Source organism: Bos grunniens, chromosome X (assembly GCF_055505025.1).
Source record: "Bos grunniens cultivar Pamir isolate PY7600 chromosome X, Bosgru_T2T1.0, whole genome shotgun sequence".
In the NCBI taxonomy this organism is placed as follows: Eukaryota; Metazoa; Chordata; class Mammalia; order Artiodactyla; family Bovidae; genus Bos; species Bos grunniens.
In genome coordinates, this window is record NC_141194.1 from 20,437,591 (window position 1) to 20,461,019 (window position 23,429).

Consider the following 23,429-nt stretch of genomic DNA (forward strand, 5'->3'; position numbering starts at 1 on the left):
GATGGCAGCCCACCAGACTACGCCATCCCTGGGATTCTCCAGGCAAAAACACTGGAGTGGGTTGCCATTTCCTTCTCCAATGCATGAAAGTGAAAAGTGAAAGTGAAGTCACTCAGTCGTGTCTGACCCTTCGCAACCCCATGGACTGCAGCCTACCAGGCTCCTCTGTCCATGGGATTCTCCAGGCAAGAGTACTGGAGTGGGGTGCCATTGCCTTCTCCACTTTTACTACTGTTCATCAAATCCAAGTGTTGAAAGGTTTATGTCTTCAACAATGCTCTTTCCCTCTAACAGTATCCTCTTGCTTAAAAATGGCAAACATGTAAAACACGGCATACTATTAGTGACACGGGATCAGAGGGTCTCTTTAGGCTAGGACATCTTCATTTCAGAGTGTCATCTTCAATAAAGATGTCTTTCAATAAAATAGAACTTAAAAGGTAAAATTACAATAGGCATCTCTCCTACCCATACCTAATCTTCTATCATTTTCACCTTGTCATGCCCACCCTCCCAGCCACTTCACCCACTTTCTCCAACAAAGTCAGTTCTCTTCCATTCATTTCTCCCTCTGTATCCTATTTATCTCCATTCTCTTGCATACCAACTTTGCATCATTTTTTCACATCACCTCAACTGCTACCATTCCAGCTGGGAAATAGAGCCTCCCTTCAGACCCCAAAGCAGTCCATTCAACTGGGCCAGTGGAGGCACCAACCCTGCCATTCCTCAGCCCAAGGAAAATCAACAAGTACTTCCAATACAATTACAGCTGCACCAGATGCATGACATAGAGGGAACAAAGCTGTAAACATACTGCACTATCACTGCAAAAGTTCATGCTTCAGAGCGCCGGCAAGCTTTCAAAACTGCCTTTACAATGAGGATTTGTATATTTTAGAGATACTAAAAATCATGCTGTTTGAATTTACACAACATTTTTTCCAGTATAAATGTGTATCTTGTGCTATTTGGAGATGGGGCCACACAAACACAGGATGGTGCCATTAGTATTAGCTGACTTTATCTTCAGAAACAGTGACGGTATTCTAGCAGTTTATCTTTATGTGTGATCTTTATGGGATTGTTAGCTTGCTTTGGTATGTTTAAATAAGTAACTCATTAGCACACTGCACAGGTCACCACATATGGCTTTGCATTTGGCCTCATCTGTGGAGATGCAAAAACCATGCCTGGAGAGAGGAAAGATCCCTATTTTACTCCTAAAAAGGCTCTTCAATGGGGCCATTTCTTCCTTGACTCCAGTTCCTACCATAACCCACAATTACTCACTCCTTGTGTATTGTTCAGGCTCCTCCATCTCCCTCACCCTGTCCCTAGCAGTTCCCTTAAAAATTCCCTAAGGAGATACATATGTATTTCTGAGGAGGTATAGGTATAGATCAAGACATAGATACAGATACTGTCAAATACAGCACATGTACGGACTTCCCTAGTGGTCCTGTTGCTAAGACTCCATGCTGGCAATGCAGGGGGACCAGGTTCCAACCCCAGTCAGGGAACTAGATCCTGCAAGCCGCAATTAAGAGTTCACATGCCACAAGGAAGACTGAAGATCCTGAATGCTGCAACTAAGACCTGGTGTAGCCAAATAAATAAATGTTAAAAAAAAACAGCATAACTAAAACCACCAAATCGATAAAACAGTATTTAGTAAGACTTTGCTGTGTATATAAAAACAGTTGTCAAACTGGGAGCTTCCAAATTCAAAGACTGATATGAAGCTCATGGGAAAGTGAAAAAGAGAAGGGTATTAACATTTACAGTCACTGGTTATTACACTGGGGTTAAAGATGGTAGTGACTGCTTAGAAGTTTTTATTTCATACCACTTTTAGGGAGATGACTAGTTTTGTTACAATGGTAAGAAGCATTTATAAGAAATAACCTAAGTTGAGTTGTGCTTATGTTCATGAAAAAAGCTAGACTCAGTTTGGCTTCCATGGCTTCTGTGGTTTTGTCAGCTCGGGGAGTCCACAAGTCTAGTCTCCATTCTGTACTTACGTTTAGCAGCTCCCCCCTTTTTGGTCCTTATCTCAGCAAGTACAGAGTGTGACCAACTAGTTTAGCACTGTTCCTAGTGACCACTGTTGATGCAGCCAGGCTGAAGCATCACACATTCATTGTCTGCAATAGTTGAGTCATCAGGACAGAGAGTCACGTAGCTGCTGTTACCAACAGCTGCATCATCACAGACCAGGGAAGTCATATCACGGAGTTCTTCAAGTTGTCTAATCCTGATGGATATCATTTGGTATATGAGAGGCTGCTAAAGGCATTTAAAACCCATAACAGCCAAGAATTTTTCAAACTCTCCAGGGCAGAGATTCCGAAGAGCTAAGATTTAACCAACTAAATTCAAATGGATTTTAACCAACTTCAACCTTTAGCTTTCTGAGACAATCTATCTAAAATTTTTTTACATAGACACAACATGATGTATTAGCAATCATATATCCTCATTATTACTTAAGACAGGGTGAACATAAGGGTATTTTGTATTTTAGCTCAGGAGGTGGTGCTGTAGGTACAGTTCAGTTCAGTTCAGTTCAGTTGCTCAGTCATGTCTGACTCTTTGCAACTCCATGAATCTCAGCACACCAGGCCTCCCTGTCAATCACCAACTCCGAGTTCACTCAAACCCACATCCATCGAGTCGGTGATGCCATCCAGCCATCTCATCCTCTGTCGTCCCCTTCTCCTCCTGCCCCCAATACCTCCCAGCATCAGAATCTTTTCCAATGAGTCAACTCTTCGCATGAGGTGGCCAAAGTACTGGAGTTTCAGCTTTAGCATCATTCCTTCCAAAGAACACCCAGGGCTGATCTCCTTTAGAATAGACTGGTTGGATCTCCTTGCAGTCCAAGGGACTCTCAACATTCTTCTCCAACACCACAGGTCAAAAGCATCAATTCTTCAGTGCTCAGCCTTCTTCACAGTCCAACTCTCACATCCATACATGACCACAGGAAAAACCATAGCCTTGACTAGGCGGACCTTTGTTGGCAAAGTAATGTCTCTGCTTTTGAATATGCTATCTAGGTTGTTCATAACTTTCCTTCCAAGGAATAAGCATCTTTTAATTTCATGGCTGCAGTCACCATCTTCAGTGATTTTGCAGCCCAAAAACATAAAGCCTGACACTGTTTCCAATGTTTCCCCATCTATTTCCCATGAAGTGATGAGACTGGATGCCATGATCTTCGTTTTCTGAATGTGGAGCTTTAAGCCAATTTTTTCACTCTCCTCTTTCACTTTCATCAAGAGGCTCTTTAGTTCCTCTTCACTTTCTGCCATAAGGGTGGTGTCATCTGCATATCTGAGGTTATTGATATTTCTCCCAGCAATCTTAATTCCAGCTTATGCTTCTTCCAGCCCAGCATTTCTCATGATGTACTCTGCATATAAGTTAAATAAGCAGGGTGACAATATACAGCCTTGACATACTCCTTTTCCTATTTGGAACCAGCCTGTTGTTCCATGTCCAGTTCTAACTGTTGCTTCCTGACCTACATACACATTTCTCAAGAGGCAGGTCAGGTGTTCTGGTATTCCCATCTCTTTCAGAATTTCCCACAGTTTCTGGTGATCCACACAGTCAAAGGCTTTGGCATAGTCAATAAAGCAGAAATAGATGTTTTTCTGGAACTCTCTTGCTTTTTCCATGATCCAGCGGATGTTGGCAATTTGATCTCTGGTTCCTCTGCCTTTTCTAAAACAAGCTTGAACATCAGGAAGTTCACAGTTCACATATTGCTGAAGCCTGGATTGGAGAATTTTGAGCATTACTTTACTAGTGTGTGAGATGAGTGCAATTGTGCAGTAGTTTGAGCATTCTTTGGCATTGCGTTTCTTTGGGATTGGAATGAAAACTGACCTTTTCCAGTCCTGTGGCCACTGCTGAGTTTTCCAAATTTGCTGGCATATTGAGTGCAGCACTTTCACAGCATCATCTTTTAGGATTTGAAATAGTTCAACTGGAATTTCATCACCTCCACTAGCTTTGTTCATAGTGATGCTTTCCAAGAACACTTGACTTCACATTCCAGGATATCTGGCTCTAGGTGAGTGATCACACCATCATGATTATCTGGGTCATGAAGATCTTTTTGGTACAGTTCTTCTGTGTATTCTTGCCACCTTTTCTTAATATCTTCTGCTTCTGTTAGAAAGTGAAGTCGCTCAGTTGTGTCCAACTCTTTGCGACCCCGTGGACTGTAGCCTACCAGGCTCCTCCATCCATGGGATTCTGCAGGAAACAATACTGGAGTGGGTTGCCATTTCCTTCTCCAGGGAATCTTCCTGACTGAGGGATTGAACCCGGGTCTCCCGCATTGCAGGCAGACGCTTTACCCTCTGAGCCACCAGGGGATATATTATCTGCTTCTGTTAGGTCTATACCATTTCTGTCCTTTATTGAGCCCATCTTCACATGAAATGTTCCTTTGGTATCTCTGATTTTCTTGAAGAGATCTCTAGTCTTTCCCATTCTGTTGTTTTCCTCTATTTTTTTGCATTGATCGCTGAGGAAGGCTTTCTTATCTCTCCTTGCTATTCTTTGGAACTCTGCATTTAGATGCTTATATCTTTCCTTTTCTCCTTTGCTTTTCACTTCTCTTCATTTCACAGCTATTTGTAAGGCTTCCTCAGACAGCCATTTTGCTTTTTTGCATTTCTTTTCCATGGGGATGGTCTTGATCCCTGTCTCCTGTACAATGTCACGAACCTCCCTCCATAGTTCATCAGGCACTATGTCTATCAGATCTAGTCCTTTAAATCTATTTCTCACTTCCACTGTATAATCATAAGGGATTTGATTTAGGTCATACCTGAATGGTCTAGTGGTTTTCCCTAGTTTCTTCAATTTAAGTCTGAATTTGGCAATAAGGAGTTCATGATCTGAGCCACAGTCAGCTCCTGGTCTTGTTTTTGCTGACTGTATAGAGCTTCTCCATCTTTGGCTGCAAAGAATATAATCAATCTGATTTCGGTGTTGACCATCTGGTGATGTCCATATGTAGAGTATTCTCTTGTGTTGTTGGAAGAGGGCGTTTGCTATGACCAGTGCATTCTCTTGGCAAAACTCTATTAGCCTTTGCCCTGCTTCATTCCGTATTCCAAGGCCAAATTTGCCTGTTACTCCAGGTGTTTCTTGACTTCCTACTTTTGCATTCCAGTCCCCTATAATGAAAAGGACATCTTTTTTGAGTGTTTTAAAAGGTCTTGTAGGTCTTCATAGAACTGTTCAACTTCAGCTTCTTCAGCATTACTGGTTGGGGCATAGGCTTGGATCACCATGATATTGAATGGTTTGCCTTGGAAATGAACAGAGATCATTCTGTCGTTTTCGAGATTGCATCCAAGTACTGCATTTCGGACTCTTTTGTTGACCATGATGGCTACTCCATTTCTTCTAAGGGATTCCTGCCCACAGTAGTAGATATAATGGTAATCTGAGTTAAATTCACCCCTTCCAGTCCATTTTAGTTCGCTGATTCCTAGAATGTCGACGTTCACTCTTGCCATGTCCTGTTTGACCACTTCCAATTTGCCTTGATTCATGGACCTAACATTCCAGGTTCCTATGCAATATTTCTCTTTATAGCATCGGACCTTGCTTCTATCACCAGTCACATCCACAACTGGGTATTGTTTTTGCTTTGGCCCCATCTCTTCATTCTTTCTGCGGTTATTTCTCCACTATCTCAAGTAGCATATTGGGCACCTACCAACCTGGGGAGTTCCTCTTTCAGTATCCTGTTCATACTGTTCATGGGGTTCTCAAGGCAAGAATACTGAAGTGGTTTGCCATTCCCTTCTCCAGTGGACCACATTCCGTCAGACCTCTCCACCATGACCCGTCCATCTTGGGTGGCCCCACATGGCATGGCTTAGTTTCATTGAGTTAGACAAGGCTGTGGTCCCTGTAATTAGATTGGCTAGTTTTCTGTGAGTATGGTTTCAGTGTGTCTGCCCTCTGATGCCCTCTCGCAACACCTACCATCTTACTTGGGTTTCTCTTACCTTGGTCGTGGGGTATCTCTTCATGGCTGCTCCAGCAAAGCACAGCCAATGCTCCTTACCTTGGACGAGGGGTATCTCCTCAGGGCTGCCCCTCCTGACCTTGAACGTGGAGTAGCCCTCCGGCACCCGCGCAGCCACCGCTCCTTGGAAGTGGGGTTGCTGGTAGCTGATTATAAATGCTTTCAGAGAGAAATCAAGAGGAAAAACAATAGCTATGAGTGACAGAAGACTTAAAAACCAGCATGGTTAACAATCTGGTGAGAGGCCACCAAAAAGTGATGCAATTGAGAAGCAAACTATTATTTTATGCATACATTATAAAATAATGACTAGAATTTTGACTGATCACATTATACCAAGACATATCAGATTTTTTGGAATTTTATATAATTTCTAGAACACATATTAATAATATATACTATGTAAATATAATCTAAGAAGAACATTACTTTTTATTTGACAATGTTTCCTATAGAAGTTAATATCAAGTAAGCCTAAATAAACTGAGATTTCTCTTTCATAAGGAGAAAGAGCAAATCTTTTGTGATCTTCAAGGGCCCTCCAGAAAATCCCAAAGTTAGTTTGCAGTCAAAAAGACTTCGTTCAGAATTTGATTTGGGGAAGTTTGTTAAAAATGTCAAAAGATTAGAAATAGCTCATCAAATAGGAGCATAAGTCACTATGAAATAATACTTAGTTATCCATTCACCAAAGTGACAACTAAAAGATTTCAAAGGCAAATATACAAAGTTAAGTAGCTATAAAAAACAAAAACAAAATAAACAAACAAACAAACAAAAAACCTTAGCTTTTAAAACTGAAAAGACTCTGTTTTCCTAATTAATCAAAGATCTGACAAAGACAATTTGGAATAAGGGAAATATTTCCCATGACAGAGAATCCCTGTTTCCTAGGCAGGTTACATTAAAGGTAAAGAAAAACCTTTTATAATATTTTATTAAAAACAGACCAATAATCTAAGAAATTTTGTGATTTTAACAGAGAGAAAATTAAACTCTAGTTTTTTATTTTAAAAATCCTTGTATAAATCTATTCAATTTAGCCGGCTGTAACCTCACAACATAAAATTTCTTTTCCACAAACCTTTTGCATCTTTCTATATCCATTTAGGTTTTGTCTTCTTCTTTTTCCTTTTTTATTCTGAAAAAAAAAAACGTTTATTTTAGACATTACTCTTTCTCCTTAACAAAACTACATCCTATATTCCTCACATACTCCTCAAATAAAAATACATCCCACTGTAGATCAACTATACTTCAGTTTTTAAAAATTCCAAGTTCAGGCCTCATAATAAAGATTACTTTGATGTTTCATACTCCTAGAATCAACAAAATCTTCACTATCATTGATTTCTTCCAATCAATGTGAGAGACAGCAATGTCAGTTTTCCTTTCTTTGAATCAAAGTGAAAAAATGCACAGGCAGAATAGTTTAACAAATCCTGTGCTGTTGAGTGTCAAAGAGTTAGAGGGAAAGATAAAACCAGCCACCAGCTCCTCTTCCCTGCAACACACTAATCCACCAGCTCAGGTAGTTTTGTGTCCTATTCACTTGTGCAGTAACTATTGCTTGTATCCATGCCATGCAAACGTAGTCTATTATTTTCAGGATGTAGAACACACCTCTACACCCTTAGCAAGAAAATGGAAGAGCCAGTCTCATAATGAATGAGCAATTTGGCACTTGGAAGGGATTTATATGCTCGAGTTTAGACAATGAGTTTAATTTCCTTATGCCAGATATTCAGGGGCCTTATGGACAATGGATAGAAACTGTGTTGACAGAATTAAAGGCTATGTGACTGTGACAAAATTAAGAATATCTCAATTCTACTTTGTAGAAAGAAAAGTATGTAGAAAAATATGCAAACACTTACTGAAAACTATTTGCTCTTTTTTTTAATTTAAATATTTTATGGAGTTGTTTTTTATGAGCAAATGGAATAAACCTGTACTGATTTTTTAAATCTGATTTTCTTTCCTTACTTTGTATACAAAGTTGTTTTCCTTCATTCTTCATTATTTGTAGTAGCTCTAATTTTACACATTGTTCATAAATTTTAACTATGAGTAATCTTTAACTAAAATCACTGTAGATGGTGATTGCAGCCATGAAATTAAAAGATGCTTATTCCTTGGAAGGAAAGTTATGAACAACCTAGATAGCATATTCAAAAGCAGAGACATTACTTTGCCAACAAAGGTCCATCTAGTCAAGGTTATAGTTTTTCCAGTGGTCATGTATGGATGTGAGAATTGGACTGTGAAGAAAGCTGAGCACCGAAGAATTGATGCTTTTGAACTGTGGTGTTGGAGAAGACTCTTGAGAGTCCCTTGGACTGCAAGGAGATCCAACCAGTCCATTCTGAAGGAGATCAGCCCTGGGATTTCTTTGGAAGGAATGATGCTAAAGCTGAAACTCCAGTACTTTGGCCACCTCATGCGAAGAGTTGACTCATTGGAAAAGACTCTGATGCTGGGAGGGATTGGGGGCAGGAGGAGAAGGGGACGACAGAGGATGAGATGGCTGGATGGCATCACCGACTCGATGGACATGAGTTTGGGTGAACTCCGGGAGCTGGTGATGGACAGGAAGGCCTGGAGTGCTGCAATTCATGGGGTCGCAAAGAATCGGACACAACTGAGTGACTGAACTGAACTGAATCTTTAACTTCCCAGGGAAAATTAGGAAGTAGGCAGTAGTGAGCTATTAATCACATATTTAGCATCTTATAGTAAAATAGAAAATTTATAAAAACATAATTATATAAATTTGTATTTTTAGAAATATGCTTTTCATAGTACAATTTTAATGTGGTTTTAATGTGACAAAAGACATATTTATTAATAGACTCCAATATCCTTTGTCTCTGTAAAAATTAAGAAAAGTAAATAAATTTAAATTTATGTTCAGTGATCAATGTCTCAGTATACTATCTTATTTGGAAATGAACTAGATATAAATATTAATTATTTAGTTTAACTTAGTATAAACTTTTATCTTATTTACATTTATTTAAAATATTTGTTTTTAACAATTATGCTTAGACATCAAACAGCTAGCCATCATCTTAAGTTATTTTGTAACATAAAGATAGCATGAGCTTATTTGACAAGTAAAGGTAGAAAAAGTTATATGCTACAAACTTAAACTAGCTTTTTTTCATCAAAGATTTTTCTGATCTTGTGGACTTGAAAACAATTGGGTTAGAGTTTCTATTTCTGAAAAGTTTTAGGAATACTTAATTTATATAAGCACTTATTTCTCTTTAAGCCAACTAAATAGAATTCTTTTAAAAATATCATATATACATGGGAATTCCCTGGTGGTTCAGTGATTAGAACTTGGCACTTTCACTGCTGAGGGCCCAGGTTCAATTCTTGGTCAGGGAACTAAGATCCCATTAGTCACATGGTACAGCCAAAAAAAATCATAAATACATAATACACGTACATATATGGATATACCTAAACAAGTAGGCAGATACAGAGATATTATATTTTTCATTTTTAAATTTTAGCTCTGTCTCAAGTATAATAATATGAAATGCAAAAGAATCTGAATCCAAATTGTGTTTCTGGCCAACAGACTAAGTTAAGGTTACCTTTTCAGACAGCCAAAGTTTTTTTTTTAACTATAGAGTGTGTGTGTGTGTGCGTGTGTGTGCATTATAAAAATTCTTTAAGAAAAGCTATTTTTGGAGTCAGTTGGTCTCTTAGAAACTTCTGCATACTGATCAAAGAGTATTTTCCATTATCTCTGAGAAGTTTATAATCCTCTTTTCAAGGGCACCTCTTAAAGTAGACTATGTTATCTAAGTTAGAGTTTCCCCAAAGTGGCCATGATAATTCCAAATTATTCTTTGTAAAGTTCACTCGTTTTGCCAGAAACGCACAAGATTCTGGCCCATAGTGGTTATATATACAAGAAGCAGGAGTCTTTAAGCAGGGAGGAGAATGAGATTTAGACGAGGTGGAATCTATCTCTGCCTTTAGATTCCCTGAAACAATCCATGAGGAGCTCAGTAATCCTACTGCTGCCTAAATTCCAGGGAATCACAGGTTTTCTCCCCTTAAAGACAGAAGGGTGACTTGCCAAGAAGCTAGAACAAACAGAATACCGGTATGCATGATAAAGTTGGAGAGTTCAACATGTAAAGAGAGCAGCACTCAGGCTGACTGCAAGGTCGATGAGAAAGCACTGAGCTCCTTGGGTCCTGTGGGTACCAGCACGTAGTTGCTCGCTGGCTTCAGAGTTGTTGAAGGTCTTATTTGGATCCCACTTCTGACGCCATAGAACTGTCAAAAATCCAGAAATAACACAATTAAGATTCCCTGGTGGCTCAGTGGTAAAGAATCCACCTGCCAATGCAGGAGATGTGGGTTTGATCCCTGGGTCAGGAAGATCCCCTGGAGGAGAAAATGGCTACCCACTCCAGTATTCTTGCCTGGAAAATTCTATGGACAGAGGAGCCTGAAGGGCTACAGTCCATGGGGTCACAAAGAGTCAGACATGACTGAGCACACATGTATACACGTAACATAATTAAAATCACCAAATCAACAAATAGTATTTAATAAGAGTTTGTTGTGCACATAAAAACAGTTTGGGGGCTTCCCTGGTGGCTCAGTTTAAAAAAAAAATCCACCTGCCAATACAGGGGACACAGGTTCAACCCCTGATCCAGACAGATTCCACATGCTGTGGAGCAACTAAGCCCATGCTCGACAACTATTGAGCCTGTGCCCTAGAGCCCAGGTGCTCCAAATACTGAAGCTTGTGTGCCCTAGAGCCCGTGCTCTGCAACAATAGAGAATGAGAAGCCCACGCACCACTAGAGAGTAGCCCCCGCTTCCCGCAACTAGAGAAAAGCCTGCACAACGACAAAGACCCAGCACAGCCAAAAATAAATAATTTTTTTAAATAAAATAAAAACAGTTTGGGACTGGGGGCTTCTAAATTCAAAGATGGATACGAAGCTCGGGGGCATTAAATCACCGCAGGGCTTATAGAAGTGAAAATGAGAAAGTTATTAATGCTTACAATAACTGGTTATTACAAGGGGGGGAGGTCAAGGTGGCAGGGGATTGGTTAAAAGTGATTACCTCATACCATTTTAAAGACAATAACTCAAGTTTCTTTTATGATTGTCACAGGCATTTACAAGAAATGACCTAGGTTAAGTTTCACTTACTTTCATGAAATAAGCTAGATTTAAGTTGAGCTTACTGGCTTAAATGGTTTTGTCTGCTCGGGGAATTCTCAAATCCCGCCTCCATCTTGTATATAATTTTAACCACATGCACGTGCACACACACACACACACACACACACACACTAAGAGCAATCTGCGTTAATAGACTGAAATAAATGTCTTGGAGCAAGTCTGCCAGAATATGGGTTTGCTCATAAAGGGCACATTCAGGGCCCCTGAAGGTACTGCAGTCTACTGCTGGGAAACGAGAGAAACAGTGTCACTCACTGGAAGCCCAAATTGAATACTTCGGTGACTGGAGCTGCTCCAATTCTAACTGAAGTCTGTGGCTTTCAGTCTGGGACTACAAGGGTTGAGAAACACTCTGAGTAAGGGAGTGGGTGACAGGGAATCAGAGAGGAGTTCACTGTTGATGAGACATGCTCATCAATCATTCCTGGACCAAGAAACCCACAGAAACCAAGCTGCTTTGGCGCTGCCTCCTCCTGCCTGCAGTGAACCTGCAGATGCTCTGCATTCCAGCACTGCCAGCCCACACCACACAGAACTAACGTCAGCCAGATCCAGTCTTCACCAGTTCCTGAGCTTCCCCTCCCTCGTGCTGACGCCACCATGATCACGTCTCCTTCCCACGTGCCTCCCCTCTTCCTCCTTCGTCACCAGAGACACACATACAGAGTCAATGACATTTGAGGGACTAAGAATACAGAGATGAAAAAAGCACAGTCCTGCACAAGGAAATGCAAACAGCCTAAAAGAGAGAGAACAGGAAACAAATCAATATAATACGACTAACTCTAATGGAGCAAGATGCAAAATACTCCTGGTACAGGAAGAGTGAATTGTTCCTGGGCAATGTGATGTAGACAGTATTTTCCTCACCTACTATATTTGTTCCCTGTTGCTGCTGTAACAAATTACCGCAAACTATGTGAGTTAAAATAACACAAATTGATTATCTTACAGTTCTGGATGTCAGATGTCTGACACAGGACTCAGTGGACAAGGTTTTGGCAGGGTTGTTTTCCTTCCTGGAGGTTCTAGGAGAGAATTCATTTCAGAATCCCCTGCAATCCAATTCTGTGGATGGTTTTTAGTTGGCCAAGAGGCTCTTAAGTCTCAGTCAGAGAAAATAAAGACAATGAACAGGAGGAATTTTTCTGATGAATTCTATCTTGCTGCTGCTAAGTCACTTCAGTCATGTCCAACTCTTTGCAACCCCATGGACTGTAGCCCACCAGGCTCCTCCGTCCATGGGATTCTCCAGGCAAGAATACTAGAATGGGTCTCCATGCCCTCCTCCAGGGGATCTTCCTGATCCAGGAATCGAACCCGCATTTCCTGCATTGCCGGTAGGTTCTTTACTGCTGAACCACCAAGGAAGCAAATTCTATCTTAAGTTCCTTAAAAGTAATCAATAGAGCCAATATATTAATTTAATCCATTTATTAAGCACCTACTATATGCCAGGTGCTTTGCTGGGTGCTGAGGCTACAACAATCAAACAGAGAGAGTTCCTGACCTCCAGGAATCCATCACCCAAAGAGAAAAAGTAGAAACATTATCAAATGCACTGTGACAACTGCTCCAATGAATACTGTGCCATAAGATCAGAGGAAGCAATATAAATAATCCATTCTGCTGGGAGGGAGAGTTGGAGGAGTCTTGGTGAGGACATAGGCTAGTGGCCCGTAGAATCACAGGAAGAGGTGACATTTGAGAGTTCTTCCCTTAGGCAAAAAGAGACTAAACTATCCAAATTGAATTGTCCAGTTTCATAAATAAACTTTATAAAGAGGTTAAGAATGTTTTCCAAGGAGTTAAATGGGAATGTTTGTTGTTTTTCTGTCTCACATTATCGCACATACCTGGCTAATTAAAATAGGTCACTTTAATTGAAGGTACCCATGGAGGGTGGCCAGGTATCAATGTTATCAATGTACCCACAGCCCAGCTGCTCATTTCCCAACAAGCAAGCTCCCTAAGTGACCTAGTAGTGTCACTATCACAACTGACCCAGTTGAAACTTATGTTGGAGGCAACCAGGGCTCTGTGTCCTCAGTAGAAGTGAGTTGCATGCACAAGCAAGATAACCGTTTCGCTGCATTCTCAGAGGACTTAGTCCCATACCCAGGGAGAAGTAATGTGCCTGTCTCAGTCAGGATAGTTCTCAGCTGAGCCCCAGATTGCTGAGGGAGATTCATGGCTTGCTAACATAAACTGCTGAGGGAGATTCATGGTTTGCTAACATAAACTGCTGAGGGAGATTCATGGCTTGCTAACATAAACTTTGTCCCTGGGTGGACAAATCTCCAAGCCATCTCCTCCACATGTCATGTTTGCTCAAGTCAAGATGCATACTTGCTCAAGTCAAGTGCCTACTCTATAAGAGAAATCCTGCTTAATGATAGAGCCACAAGACTGAAGACAACAGTCTGTGCTGCAGAGGGGCTCATATCTGGCTTCTGATTCATCTCACAGATGAGGAAACTGAAACTGAACTTTCTGGTTTCTTTCTCTGGTCTGCTCATGCTGTATTCCCTTTACTGAGTACCTTACTCCCTTCCTGTATTCACAGAGCCCAACTGAAGTTATACTTCTTCTAAGAGGATTTCCTGACTCTGTAATCATTTCCTTTGTCTACATTTCTATTTCACTAAGTCTGTATCTGGCAACTTATTATACTTTTCTCTGTATTATTTCTTTAATTATGTAAAGTGTCCATACTGGTACTCCAATGATACTGCAAGCATCTAGAAGGCAGGAGTCATCTTTTATATTTCAAACCTGGGCACATAGTTAACTCTCAACATCTAGTCAAGATTTAACTGATTGGATGATGGAAACCAGCTCTCAAGCAGTAATAGGAGGAGAGGAATGGTAAGCAATGCTCCCCCCTTTTAAAGGCTGCTAAGCTGCTGCAGTTAGTGACTCAGCGACTTCACTTTCACTTTCTTTCAACCTGCTGCTAAGTCACTTCAGTCGTGTCTGACTCTGTGCAACCCCATAGACGGCAGCCCACCAGGCTCCCCCGTCCCTGGGATTCTCCAGGCAAGAGCACTGGAGTGGGTTGCCATTTCCTTCTCCAATGCATGAAAGTGAAAAGTGAAAGTGAAGTTGCTCAGTCGTATTAGACTTTTAAAGGCTGGTTTGGTCCTAATACAGCCTTCAAAAACCAGCTGCACTGGGCTTAAAGAACCTTCTACAAGAGCATAACATAAAAATGAAAGGGTCCACATTATAGACCATATTCACAGTTTATCCAATTAAAGATTTGGTCCACTGCAGTAGAAAAAAGATGATTTATTATAGCCATGCACACACATGCTAAGTCACTTTAGTCGTGTACAACTCTGTGCGACCCCATGGACTGTAGCCCACCAGGCTCCTCTGTACATGGGACTCTCCAGGCAAGGATACTGGAATGGGTTGCCATGTTATACTCTAGGTGATCTTCCCAACCCAGGGATCAAACCTGTGTCTCTTCTGTCTCCTGTACTGGCAGGTGGGTTCTTTCCCACTAGGGCCACCTGGGAAAGTAAAAGTGAAAGTGACTCAGTCGTATCCGACTCTTTGCAACCCCATGGACTAAAACAGTCCATGGAATTCTCTAGGCCAGAATACTGGAGTGGATAGCCTTTTCCTTCTCCAGGGGATCTTCCCAACCTAGGGATCAAACCCAGGTGTCCCGCATCAGGTGTATTCTTTACCAGCTGAGCCACAAGGGAACTCCAAGAATGCTGGAGTGGGTGGCCTATCCCTTCTCCAGATGATCTTCCCAACCCAGGAATTGAACCAGGGTCTCCTGCATTGCAAGTGGATTCTTTACCAACTGAGCTATCAGGGAAGCCAACAATGTAAATGTTAACCTCAAAAGTTAGCCTCCCCAGCATCCTAAATTTAATTTAAGCAATTTATTATCCATGCATTAACCTAAACCCTTTGAGACTTTTTTTTTTGAGGCCAACAGCCTTGTAGGATTTTAGTTCCCCAACCAGGGACTGAATTGGGCCCTCTTCAATGAGAGCGAGGATCCTAATCATTGGACCACCAGGGAATTTCCCACTTAAAGACACTTTTAAATTAAAAATAACTTTTTTATTATTGCCATAAAGGACTGTTTTTTCCTCCCTCTCCCAGCCCTATTCCTAGGGTCTGGCACCACCTATGAAAGCCTGATTAACAGAAGTAGGCATTTAGTAGGGAAAGAGACAGCAACTCTTTGCAGCATTACAATGCCTGAAAGGACATGAAGGTTGGCAGTGGGAAAGGTCTGACTTTTCATAACCATGGTTTATGGACTCTTTCTTTTCTTTCCTTTTCTACCTACTTGTAGGATTCAAGCCCAAGGAAATTTAATCCTTTTCTGACCCCTGGCCTGTCTCATCCAGGAACTAGATGACCAACACCTTCCTGAAGGCTATGGAATGGAAGATGAATGAAGGGCTGGGTTTTCCCCACAGGCTGGAAAAAAGGCAAGTCCAGTACTTTCTTCTGGAAAGAAAGAAAGAACTGGAAAAAACAGTCCTTTATGGCAATAATAAAAAAGTTATTTTTAATTTAAAAGTGTCTTTAAGTGGGGAATTCCCTGGTGGTCCAATGATTAGGATCCTCGCTCTCATTGAAGAGGGCCCAATTCAGTCCCTGGTTGGGGAACTAAAATCCTACAAGGCTGTTGGCCTCAAAAAAAAAAGTCTCAAAGGGTTTAGGTCTCAAAAGTCTCAAAGGGTTTACTTCTCTTGTGGAAAGGCTGGAGTGGACATTGGGTCTGGGTTGCTTCATGTCTATATTCTTTTCTCTTGTTACAGTAGTGTTTTCCCCCTGGTACTTCAGCAGAACATTTCCCCTAGTAAACTAGGTTCTGGGAAAGGGAAAGGGAGATGAAAAGGAAAGGAAAGGAAAGGAGGAGCAAAAGTCCTGTCATGAGCCTATGTGGGGCAAAAGTTTGCACAACCTTCATACCCCTCTTTTGTCCTATAGTGAGCCAGAACCTGGCACATTGTAGGAAGGCATCTGACAGTGATCTCTTTCACTGAAGAGAAGATATCATTGAAGAATTCCAAAGAACTCACAAAAGAGAAGTGGATTCCCATTAGTAGAACCGGAAAAGCTTATCTAGAGTCTTGAAGGTTAAGTCTTATTTCCTGGCTCCTAAATTTGGCACAGTGCCTGATACCCTGTAATTATATAATAAAATGGATTGATGAAATGACAAAACAGCAGTGATAGCTACCATGTATTGAGTACTTATCTCAGTGCCTAGCATGTTGAAAATGTATAAAAAATATTTGTTGAATGAAGAGGGAATATCAGGAAGGATAGTGTTATTTATTGAGAACTAATTGGTCAATTATCTTATTTAATCCTCACAAAAACCATGTTGTTGCTGTTTAGTTGCTAAGTCGTATCCGACTCTTTGTGACCCCATGGACTGTAGCCCGCCAGGCTCCTCTGTCCATGGGATTTCCCAGGCAAGAATACTGGAGTGGGTTGCCATTTCCTTCTCTAGGGGATCCTCCCGACCCAGGGATCGTACCCATGTCTCTTCTGTCTCCTGCATTGGCAAGCAGATTCTTTACCACTGAGCTACCAGAGAAGCCCTCACAACAACTACAGGAGATCGGTATTCCCATTATTCCCATTTTACAGATAAGGAAAATCAAGGTTTAGATGCACAGTGTCCTTCTCCACCAGAGCACACAGTTTTATACCCCAGACTTGCCCTGAAAAACTGATGGTATGAGTAGATCTGGGTAAGTAGACTCATAACCTCAGTCACATATAATAGCAATCGCTGCTAGAATTGGGGGATCCTGAACAGAGGAACCAAACCAGGAAATGAGAAGGCGTCTAGAAAACTAGATGACCATAAGGCCTCAAATCATATTCCTCAAGTTTCCCTTCTCATGTTCATATTCAGCACTTTCTAAGCCTTCAGCCAATTATCTCTCCCTTTCTGGTTTGTTTCCCCATGTGGACAAATGTATTCTACATTTAATTTTTACTTTCATAAATTATAAAGTAAGGACACATGGTTCTAACTTGATGTGTTATCATCAAATGGCTCCCCAACATACTGTAAACAAAACGTTTTGAAATTTGTCCTTTCAGAATTCTATATCTGAATGTTAACTTTCCTAATCTAGAACTCTTTTTCTATCTCAGGCCAGTAAATAAGGGAACTCTATTTCTACTTCTTTACACTATGTTTTGGCAAAAATAGATTTAGAACTTATTACCATTTAATTTGATCCTTTCAGGTGGATCTGAATCTGTCTCATTTATTGGCTAGATCCTTACATACATATCACCCTTATCTATCACTTGGTCCTATCCACCATGGAAGCAGCAAGTGATAAGGGGACAAAAACAAGCATGAAATTCAAAACCAGATGCAAGCTGGTACTGGGGCTTTGTTGTTGCTATTTAGTAGCTAAGTCATGTCCAACTCTTTTTCAACCCCATGGACTATAGCCCACCAGGCTCCTCTGTCCATGGGATTCTCCAGGCAAGAATACTGGAGTGGGCTGCCATTTCCTTCTCCAGGGGATCTTCCCGACGTAGGGATCAAACCTGCATCTCCTGCATTACAGGCAGATTCTTTAACACTGAGCCACCAGGGAAGCCCAGTTCTGAGGGTGCACGGTCCTTATTTTCTACAACTGACATGGACCATTCCTACTGGCCCGTTCTTGGTATGATACAATAAGGTCAAAAGTCAAGACTAGAGGCTTCCCTGGTGGCTCAGTGGTAAAGAGTCTGCCTGCCAATGCAGCAGATACAAGTTCAATCCCTGGTCTGAGAAGATCCCACACGCCACAGAGCAACTAAGTCCACTAAGTCCATGAGTCACAACTATTTAGCCTGTGCTCTGAAGCCTGGGAGCCACAACTACTGAAGCCCACATGCCTAGAGCCCATGCTCTGCAACAAGAGAAGCCACCACAGCAAGAAGCCCACACACTGCAGCTGGAGAGTAGCTCCTGCTCTCCGCAGCTGGAGAGGGCTCAAGCAGCAGTGAAGACCCAGCACAGCCAAAGATAAATAGATAAATAAATTTCTTTAAAAAGTCAAGATTGGGAGAAAGAACATATCAGGTAAATACATATGAAAACAAAGCTGTATTGCTGTTGTTCAGTCGCTCAGTCATGTCCAACTCTTTGTGACCCCATGGACTGCAGCACGCCAGGCTTCCCTGTCCTTCACCATCTCCCAGAGTTTACTCAAACTCATGCCCATTGAGTCGGTGATGCCATCCAACCATCTCGTCTTCTGTCGTCCCCTTCTCCTCCTGTATTAGCTGTATTTATTTCATTAAAATGTACTTAAATAAAAAAACAGTATAAAAATAAAGAGGCACAAACATGTGAACAGGAAAAAGTCACCATGAAAATATAAAAATTCCAAACTTGAGTGCACCTAATAATATTCTTAGTTCAAAATGCATTGCTAAATTTGACTGCTTTAAATTGAAAAACTCCCATATGACCGGAGACACTATTAACAACAACAACAAAAACCCTAGCACATGTCTGCAAGAAAAAGTAACCAAAAAGAAGAGTGGAGAGAATAATAAATTACATAAAAGAGTTACTACAAATGAATAAGAAAAAAAGAAGCCAACCAAAAATGGGGGCTTCCCTGGTGGCTCAGTGGTAAGAATCCACCTGCTAACGTAGGGGACACAGGTTCAATCCCTGGTCCGGGAAGATCCCTCATCCCACAGAGCAACTAAGCCTGTGCACGACAACTACTGAGCCCACGTGCCACAGTGACTGAAGCACACTCACCTAGAGCCTGTGCTTCACAACAAGAGAAGCCACTGCAGTAAGAAGCCCATGCACTGCAACGAAGAGTGGCCCCCACACAGTGCAACTAGAGAAAGCCCACGCACAGCAATGAAGACCCAGCACAGCCAGAAATAAATAAAATTTTTAAATGGATAAAGGTCATGGATTGGCAATTCAATAGAAGAAAAAAATATGACCAATAAACACATGAAAAGCTCAATATCATAATAATCTAATTCAAACCACAATAAGATACCACTTTATACCCATATACAAGCAAAAATCATAAAGCGAAATTACCAACTGTTGGTGAGGACAGAGACTGCTAAGAATTCTCACTCACTGCTAGGAGAAGTTGTAAATTGGCCAAATCACTTTGGAGAACAATTTGGCTCTATTCCATAAACTTGAACCCAAATATTTTACCTTTTGATTCAGCATTCCAGTCCTAGGCAAATACCCTATAAATCACTGCTCCTATACTCAAGGACATATACAAGAATGCTCATAAGAGCATTGCTGGAAAGGGCAGTGGAAGCGGGGAGGACACGATCTAAATGTTCATCAGTAGGAAATTTTTTTAACTTTGAATCCTCTGAGGATGAATTTGAATGCAATTAGTTCATAATTTATGGCATGAATCACAGTTTCAAGGTTAGGACTTCTTTTTTTGATAGATTTCAATGTTTATAATTTAATATTTCCTTCCTGTATCCCTTTCATGCATATGAATAAGTCTAAACATTAAAATGGGGAAAACATGCACTGCTGGGGTATTAACTGGCTGTCTCCCACAATGGCTCACAAGAAGGTTGAAATGCCTTCTTGAATTTACCATGGTTTAGGTACTGGCCCTCAGATGTGCAAGTCAGAAACCTGATTTGTCACTTCACTAAAGGTAAATCCATGTCCTTATGTGGACTCATATTAACCAAGAAATAACCATGAAATAACAATATCAACTTTGTATTTCATAATGAGATATAAGACTGCCTGGGGCACATGAGAAACCCAGTTATAAACAGAAAATTTATGGATGAGTATGGAATCAGTTGCACTAAGCTAAAATAGTCACTAGACTGTAAGCACCATGAAGGCAAACATTTTCGTCTGATCTTTCCAATGCTAAAATTCCAGAGACAATAACAACACCTGATTCAATAAAAATGTGTTAAATAAATGAATGAATAAGGAGAAACTTAAGTATCTATCTCCACAATATGCAAAAACCAATCTCAAGATTCAGCTACTGGAGTTCTCACATTAAGGTATTCCTGTTCCAGCACAGTGCCAGAGCAGGAGATTTCAATTCTGGCGTCTGGATTCTTTACCTGTGCTTCTAGGACTGATCCCAGTAGACACCTTTAGTTACCTACACTACAGCCATTTCCTTCTAATTTCTTGCTAGGAACATTCCAATTCTGTTCTCAGCAGCAATGTGCCCAACCTCAAAGAACAGATCACCATTCATCTTGCTCAACATATCATCTGTTTCCTTTGCCAAATACTCACTGTCCCAGCCTCCCTTGTAGCCATGGTTAGCCATTACTCAGTATTGTTATTAGGGAAATTAAATGGAGGTAGTCTTGTTCAGGCTTCAGAAGCAGGGGAGCCAGCCTCTGACCAACTTCTGACCTTGCATGGACTATATGCCTGCCTGCAAGCACACCAATTGTTATCAGCAAGTTAGGTAAGATAGGAGTGGGTCTTGGAATCTCTTAAGCCCCTGAGAGCCTGGCCAGCCCCGCAGGGTCTAATGAAATCCTATAACTCACAAGGTGAAACAAACAACATTGTATAAGTTAAAGAAAAACCAGAGCTGCATGTTTGCACACAAACTGATGATCAGTTTGTGGCCTGGGATTATAAGTGAGAGCCTCCGAAACTGCAATTTGAAGTCTCACCCATGGGGTGGATGTACCACCCGGGACCCTTTCCCAACTGGGACTCCAGATTGCTGTTAACAAGGAATTTCTCAGCACTGTTCAAGTTTAGATGTAGGTTGTCGGCCCAATTTTGTGATATATATGCTGTTATTTCTCTCTATTGTTTCTTTTCTTTTAATGATTGAATATTGAGATTAAGTCAAATAATCCTCTATAAAAAACTGAAATTGTTCTGTGTAATGAGTGGTTTCTTTTGTTAACAAATTAAAAACTTTGGGCAAAACAACTGTCCAATAAGACATTAAAGGAAGACTTCCAGAGTATTCTAGGAAAGATGCTGCTTTCTAGATAAAACAGAGCCTCAGTTGGAGAAAGATTTTTGCTCCTGACCTATCCTCCCTGCTTAGGATGCTGATGTGAGGACATGATGCTTGGAGCTATTGCAGCCCTTTTATGTTCATGAGATGAACTGAGGATAATTGGCATACTGGAAGGGTTTTAAAAGCCTAGGTTCTCTATAACATGGTTAATTGCTGAACTAGCCCTGGAACTGGCTACCTCAAGTCTTCTGAATTGTTTTTTAAGATTTTATGACTTACTTAAGTTACTCTAATTAACTGTTAGCTGTAGTCAAAAGCATTCCTAACTGATACAGTGATCGAGTTTGTTAAAAGATATACTTTTTCACTTTAGGTATGTTAATACATTCAGTCAGTTTATAGTCAAATATTAACTGGCCTGGGATACAGTTTGAATATCTCTGCTTGATTTTTAATTTCACTTTCAGAAGCTGTGCTAATTTCACTGATTTCTAATACCACTACACAAATCATGCAACCACCAACTGTGACAGTGCTAAGCACCTCACATCTCCTTTCCCGCACTCTTCTGCCTGATATGTTCTTTCCTTCAAATCCTTCCAAGTTGTGCCAGGTCACTGGCACTTCTGAACCAAAATAATTTCTTTCATCATGATAAACAGAACTAATTTCAACACTGAATGAATCAGAATGTAGCTGATGTTATCCTCAAGAAAAGCTTCTGAATTCCATTTGTGGGAGTCTGGATATGGAGGTAAATAAAAGATGCTTTGGGTATTTGCTTTGGTGATTTGTTATCTGACAGGTATAAGATATCAGAAACAGGAGTAGTTCTACACTTCTGTTTGTCCCATCTGTTCTTTATTCCTCTTTTTCCGTCTTCCCTTGTATTATTTTGTATGAATCTATTTTATCCCCTCTATTGACTTACTCAATTTCCAGACTATTCTAATTTGTTGAAAACTACAAACAAACATATCCAAGAATTCCAGTGAATACCAAGCAGCATAAACACAAAGAAAACCACATCATGGCACTACAGAATCAAATTTCTCAAAACTAGTGATGAAGAGAAAATCTTAAAGTTAAGACTAATCTCTGGTTTTTCATCAAAAACCGTGCAAACCAAGACAATGGAACAACATCCTTAAACCACTGGAAGAAAAACACCATCAACCCAGAATTTTATATCCAGTGTAAATTGTTTTTCATTGTTATAGATTGCTGAAGATAAATGAAGAATACTTAACCGCCACTCACAGCTCTTTAACAGCTTTTTGTTTTTAACCATGGATTCACAGACTAGGTACTGAAATAAAGAATGGAACAATGTTCCATCTGCTGTCCTGCCCATATTCTTAGCACTATAACTGCATAATTTCCTTCTATTTGGTACAACATTAAAATATCTGTAAAAAGGAGAAGGAAAAAAAGTTGTGTGAATTAACATGTTCTGCATAATGCCTTTTCAACCTTTTCTCCTATTTCCACTAAGTTTGTCTCTTTTAAAAAATCTCTGCATATGGTTTACAGTTGGAATGTTAATTAGGTCAGAGAGAGGTCCACTTCTAGAGACAGGATTGTAAATAATTTATCCTGGATGCTATGTTCCAGATTGGACTTTGTCCACATGATGTCTGGCTAGGCAGATTAAAAAAAACTCCAGGTAGAATACAATAGGTATTACAATACTGATTACCCAGCCTCTGTGATGATTCCATTGGAGGAGACCTCACTGGTTGGCAAGCATTAACAGAATCATTGCACATTTATTATTCATGAGGAAGGTGAAGCTTCATGACAAAAGTCAATGAATAAGAGAATAATCCCTGTGTAAGGCAGGACAAAAATTGGCTTGGGACAAATCTTTCTTTCTCCCCATTGGACCATTCACAATCATTCTTCCTCATCCAAAAATTGTTACAGTCTTTATTTTACTAAATAGACAGAAAGGAATATACATTTAGAGGTCAGTTCTTCTGATCCCTCCCTACCCTATGCACACCACACATGCAGGGAAGCTGCTCTTTTCACAGTATTCTAAGTACTTCACAAAGGGCTTTACAGCAGCATTTAATATTCACAACCTTAGGAGGAGGAAACAACTATTATTAACTCCATTTGACATACAAGTACACTGAGATATAAGAATCT

The 23,429-nt window shown here is 40.5% G+C and overlaps 1 long non-coding RNA gene across 1 annotated transcript in view; it reads right to left on the reverse strand.

Moving 5' to 3' along the window:
• Positions 1-4,625: 4,625 nt before the first annotated feature.
• Positions 4,626-23,429, reverse strand: part of LOC147339903 (uncharacterized) — a 31,267-nt gene continuing 12,463 nt past the window's right edge. The window contains exons 3-5 of the long non-coding RNA XR_015159724.1: positions 10,186-10,363; positions 7,149-7,205; positions 4,626-6,223 (exon numbers count right to left, since the gene is read on the reverse strand). This is a non-coding gene — a long non-coding RNA (uncharacterized LOC147339903). The remainder of the gene's footprint in view (positions 6,224-7,148; positions 7,206-10,185; positions 10,364-23,429) is intronic.